This window comes from Bos indicus, chromosome 11 (genome assembly GCF_029378745.1).
Source record: "Bos indicus isolate NIAB-ARS_2022 breed Sahiwal x Tharparkar chromosome 11, NIAB-ARS_B.indTharparkar_mat_pri_1.0, whole genome shotgun sequence".
Taxonomy (NCBI): domain Eukaryota; kingdom Metazoa; phylum Chordata; class Mammalia; order Artiodactyla; family Bovidae; genus Bos; species Bos indicus.
In genome coordinates, this window is record NC_091770.1 from 79,242,459 (window position 1) to 79,248,458 (window position 6,000).

Genomic DNA, 6,000 nt, shown 5'->3' on the forward strand with positions numbered 1-6,000 from the left:
ACGGGGGCGAAGGTCTAGGCTCCCCATTTGGTGACCCTTGGCACCCTGGGAAGACAGGGGTGCCTCCTCACTACGCGGTGCTCTCTCTGGGCATGCATGCTCAGTCGTGTCCAACTCTTGGTGACGTCATGGACTGTAGCCCACCAGGCTCCTGTGTTCATGGAATTTTTCAGGCAAGAATACTGGAGTGTGTTGCCATTTCCTCCTCCAAGGGATCTTCCAAACACAGGGATCAAACCCACATCTCTGGCATCTCCTGCATTGCGGATGGATTCTTTATCCCTAGTGTCACCTGGGAAACCCATACTACTTGGTGGAGGTGGGATTTTAGGCTCCTGGCTAGTCCTCTACTGACACCTCCTCGGCCAGGGGAGAGAGGTACAGTCCCTTTTCCTTGCTTCTGCTGGAGGTCGATGGAAGTCCTGCTTACCTCTGGGTGATACTGTAAGTTTGGCTTCCCTCTCCGTCTTCTCTGATACCCCGGGTAGGCCAGGGAAGAGCATCTTTTTACAGCCAAAGACAGAAATCCAGGCTCCCCACTCAGTCTTTGTTGCCTGCTAATTGGTGGCTTTTTGGATATCTTTCTGAGTAAGTGAACCAGTACTGGCCTTACTGTATACACCATATGACATATACACATATACACTATTTGACAGGTTTCTTCTCCAATTTCTACTTTCTGGGATTGCCTCTTCAGTTATTGTTCTAAGATGGTCCTGGGTTACCACTCTAATATATTGTGGTGTTTTAAATTTCCTAATGCAAAATTATCACCTGTGTTTTGACATAAAATGCTTTTTATTTTATTATAAGGTTATAAAACTGTTATCTACTCTCAAAAGTTGGTAAGTAGGGCCCCTGTGGATGAAAAAGAACAATTGGTATTTTAGGATTAGTTGTAACCTCTTGAGTTTTGACCAATAAGTTTCTTATTATATTGTTTTATGAAAAGAAAAAAAAATCTGATGTATATAGTGGCTGGGAGCGTGGATTTCTTTTTTGCCCTACTCACTCGTCTGGTATTCAGATTATAATTTTCAACATAAATTTGATCATAGAATTTTAAGCCTCATTAAATTTTTGGCAATGGAATTGCAGAAATCTATCCAATTTTTTCTAAAGTATTAGGTTAGTTTCCTTCACTGTCAAAGTATTTCCTAAAGGGATAGGATTTTTTTTTTCTCTTCCAAAATTGTGCCTTATAGATTTCTTATTGTTGCCTTGGTCAGGGAGATAAATAGTTATTAAAGTGAAAACTTCTCTTCAGTTAATATTATTTATTGATTAAGGTCTATGACTTGTTCCAAAGAATAGGGTAAGTGTGGACGTTATACTAAATTAGATCAACAGTCCATGCTTTTTCCAAGATATATGTGATTACAACCTAACTTTTATTTCAGTAAGTCTGGGCTGATTTAAGGAGATAACTGGGATTAAAAAAAAACAAACTAGGAAGCTGGAGACCTTTGTCTCAGCACAAGTTTATTGCTGAACTTTGCTGCATTGTGCATGCATGCCTGCTAAGTCACTTTAGTTGTGTACAACTCTTTGCAATCCCATGGACTGTAGCATGCCAGGCTCCTCTATCGGTGGGATTCTCTAGGCAAGAATGCTGGAGTGGGTTTCCACGCCCTCCTCCAGGGTATCTTCCCAATCCAGGGATCGAATTTGAGTCTTTTATGTCTCCTGCACTGGCAGGAGGGTTTCTTTTATCACTACTGCCACCTGGGAAGCACCTGAGTCAAATTTTGTAGCATCCTATAGCCTCAGTTTCCTTACCTGTCAATGAGACCCAGGGACCAAACCCACATCTCTTGTATCTACTGCCTTGGCAGGCACATCTTTACCACTGGAAAGCCCTTTCTTGTATTCAGATAAATATTTCAGAGTCTGAAATTAGGGAGTGAGCCAAAGCTAGGCATTACATGGACTTTAGTTGTGGCTGTTAGGTCATTTCATGGTTGGCTGCAAAGCATATTTTTGACTGGCAGATGCAAAGCAATGTTTAGAGTTTTCTTTATGTGTCTAATATTGGTTTTGCTTCCTTGTTATGTAGATCACTATGAGGAGTACAATAGATATGGACCAGGAGGGCATGGGGAGTGAGGGTCAGTGTAGCTCCTGAGGAAGCCAGGTGAAAACCTCCTGCCCTTCCAGCTTGTTAGTTTCCCTCTTTTCCCCAGTGGGGTGATCGTCCTCAGCCAGCTTGTCAAACAGCAGGTTCTTTGAGGTGTCCAGAAAATCCCCGTGTAAATGCACAGCCAGGAAGTTGGGTGCACAGCTGACTTTGTGTTTCACATGGCTCTTGGGATGTCTTTCCCTCGGCCCAGAAGGCATGCCTCTAGGGTGTGCAAAGAAACTGTCTTGAAAATATTCCTCTTGGCAGGGTGATTTCAGGGACACCTGTGAGAGCTTCCCTGCCTTTGAAAACAAACAGACCCTCACCTGCTTCCCTTCCCTTCTCCCCAGGGGCCTAGAGTCCTTCACTTTCTCATGAAAACCCTTCATTCCTTACTGAGAGCTGATGTTTAGAATACAGACCTAGAGGGAGGAGCTACCATCACTTGCAGGCAGATTCTTTACCATCTGAGCCACCAGGGAAGCCCAAGAATACTGGAGTGGGTTGCCATGCCCTCCTCCAGGGAATCTTCCCAACCCAGGGATGGAACCTAGGTCTCCCACTTTGCAGGTGGATTCTTTACCATTTGAGCCACCAAGGAAGCCCTCATTCCTTAGTGAGAGCTGATGTTTAGAATACAGACTTAGAAGGAGGAGCTACCATCGCTTGAGACCTTACCAAATAGAAAACACTGTCCCAGGAAACGGACATTCAGAGATGTTATTATTATTATTTTTAAGATGAGGAAATAGGCTCAGAAGTATACAGTTGCATGAGGTGACAATATATGTCGTAGAACCAGCCTTCACACCCAGATTCTTCAGACTGTCAAGTCCCTGCACCCTTAGGGCCCCCTCCTGGCTCCCTGGGACTGAGATTCACTGAAGTCTCCTCAAAGATGCCCATCCCTCTTGCCTAGAAGGACAGAATTCTGGGTTTTAACCCCTCCTGGAGAGGGAGAGAGCAGCTAAGATTTGTGGGCTCAGAAAGCTTTGGGCCTCTCAAGGTGTGCTGAGTGCAGGCCCAGGAAAGAGGAAGGCTGGGGTCCTAGCCTTGACCTCCAGGCACAAGGCAGAGACCCTCTTTCTGTTTCACAGATGACCTGCCAAGGGGTCTTATTCAGGCTGGAACCCCTTTTGGGGGAGGGGGAGCAGGTGTGCGTGGCTGACCCCTGCTTGCTCCAGGGTTCTCCCACCTCTCTTTAATCAGAAAGAGGGTGAAGGTTGCTTCAGAGGGCAGTGTGGGTGTAAGAAGTTCCTGTGCATTTCTGTCCATTTCACTAGGTTCCTACGCATCCCTGTCCACTTTACCAGCTAGAGTATAAGCCATGAGCCTGAGTAATGGTGGAGCACCTAAGCTGGACTTGTCAAGGGCTGATGGTAGAGGGAGTGTGGAGGCTCCAAAGGGGTCTCTGATGCTACCACGATGGGATATGACAACATTTCACAGCCCTTCAGAGGTTCACCTTGTAGTTGAGGCACCAATGACCAGTGTGGCTGAAGTAAAGCTGAAGACAGCAGGCAGAGGAACTTAGGTCACCCAGGCTAGACTCCGTACCTTCACTGTGTTTGGTCTGGGGGTCTATCCCACGTGCAGCCATGGAAACCTCAGTCCTAACATTTCTAACACGGCATTATGAATGTCTGTTTACTTATTGATGGCAGCTTCCTTGAGGACACAGGCCAGTTGTTCTGGTCTCAGCATCTCCTGTATTTTCTGGGGCACCAGAGCCCAAGAAGAGGTTCCTAGCTAAGCTGGAAGCAGACAACAGTTTTGGCCCAAATACAGACTGAGGAAAACTTCATAGGAACTGGGGAAAAGAAGATAAGTGGTTAACTGTGTTTCTGGGAAAAGTCTTCTGCTCATTTCGGCTGTGAATGAGAACCTTGAGTGTCAACTGGAGTGGAAGACACTGTCCATGGCTGCTGGACCCTGGCTCTAGCCAGAGAGATGGGGCTGGCTAGAGGGACTTTCCAGAAAAGGGAACAGCACCCTTGCTTGGGGACAAATCCTAGAGTGTTTTTTCAGATAAGCATAATCTGCTAGCATGAAGACTGTCCCTATTATTTCCAGTCTATTTAAAAAGAAACCTCTGAAAATTCAGAAGGCAAATAAAGCAATCCTGCTAATTTAATGAAGACGAAGCCATAAAAGTAGCTTTTATAGAGTGTCAACCGCTCACCGAGAACCTGGAAGCCAGAGGGAAGGAGGGGCAGGGGTTTGCTATGCCTATCCCACGAGGCCACGACTTTTTCTAGTTTCCTAAAGCACCTAGGATCTCTGAAGGGGAGGGGAGCTGTGCTATGAGGGAATCTTCCAGAAACCTCAGCCCTGTGAAGTTTCCCTTCCACTTGCCTTGTTTGTTTTCTCCAGGATGAGGCGGGAGGAGTGACACGGCCATCAGAAAACACTCATCCCCCTGGGGTTGGTAAGTGTCTCCCTCTGGTACCTCTGTGCCAAGGGCTCCACACTGCAGACAAACCTCCGTCCGGTGCCCTCTGAGGCATGCAGCCTATCTGCAAAGCCAGTCAGAATGTAGGGGAGGGAGGGTTGGTCTGTCCTCTCAGTAATCCCCTTGTCACCGCCACCTCGGAAGGCTGCTCACCCTGATGGAGGGGATGTGATGGGCAAGCCCGTCAAACAGATTGTGAGTGCATTAGCAGGATTAGCAGCGGAGGCAAGGATTTCAATGCGTTTCCAAAGTTCATTCACAGCCTCTCTGCTCTACTGCCAAAGGGGGCAGATGACACTTCAGCATTCACGTCACCTGAAGTCGTGCCTGAAGTGGTCGGAGGCACCAGCATCCCCTTGTGTTTGTGTCTCTGTATTTTCATTCCACGTGTATGAGTGTGTGTGTATGTGTGTGTATAAGTCACTTCAGTCGTGTCCGACTCTTTTTGACCCCCTGGACTGTAGTCCACCAGGCTCCTCTGTCCATGGGATTCTCCAAGCAAGAATACTGGAATGGGTTGCCATGCCCTCCTCCAAGGGATCTTCCCAACCCAGGGATCGAACCCATGGCCCCTGCATTGCAGCGGGAATCTTTGCCACTGAGCCATCAGGGAGCAGAGCTTAATTTATAAATATTAGTATAAAATGCTATCTAAGAGGTCATTCCCTTCTTACTGATAATCCAGCTGAAACACTTTAGCAGCCCCACAAAACCAGTTGCTTTGTTCTTGGCAATGATTGAAGTATGAATGATTGATTTTATTTTTGCCCATTAGAGTAATAAACCCTCATTGTGGAAAAACTGGATCAGAAAAGTATAAGGGGGAAATTTAAAATATTCAGTCTTTTCACCGGATATTTCCTCGGATGCCATTTTGCTGTGTTTTCATGAAATTTTTCATCTATGTGAATATGAAACAGTTACAGTCATATATTGGATCTTGTTTTCTTTTTCCAAAAAATATTATATCATCAACATCTGCCAATTTTCTTGCACTTTTAATGAAAACACCTGTGAAATATTTTAAGTTTATATATTCGCAGCTTTTGGACGTGTGACAAATTACCACAAACTCAGCAACTTAAGGCAATACCCATTGATTAGCTGGCAGTACTGTAGATCAGAAGTTGGTGTCTCTGTGGAGGTCTCAGAAGGTCAAAATCAAAATGATAGCTGGGCCAAGTTCTCCTCTGGAGGCTTTGGGAAGAATCACTTCCAAGCTCATTCTTGTCAGCAGGATTCAGTTCCTCAAGATGGTAGGGCTGAGGTCCTCACGTCCTTGCTGCTTGTTAGCTGGGGACTGCTCTTAGCAGCTGGAGGCCACCTGTCTTCCTTTGACACGGGACTCCCTTGATCTGCAAGCCAGCAGTGGTTCATTGACTCCTTATTATATCTTGAATCTCTGGCTTCTTCTCTGATCAGCTGAAGA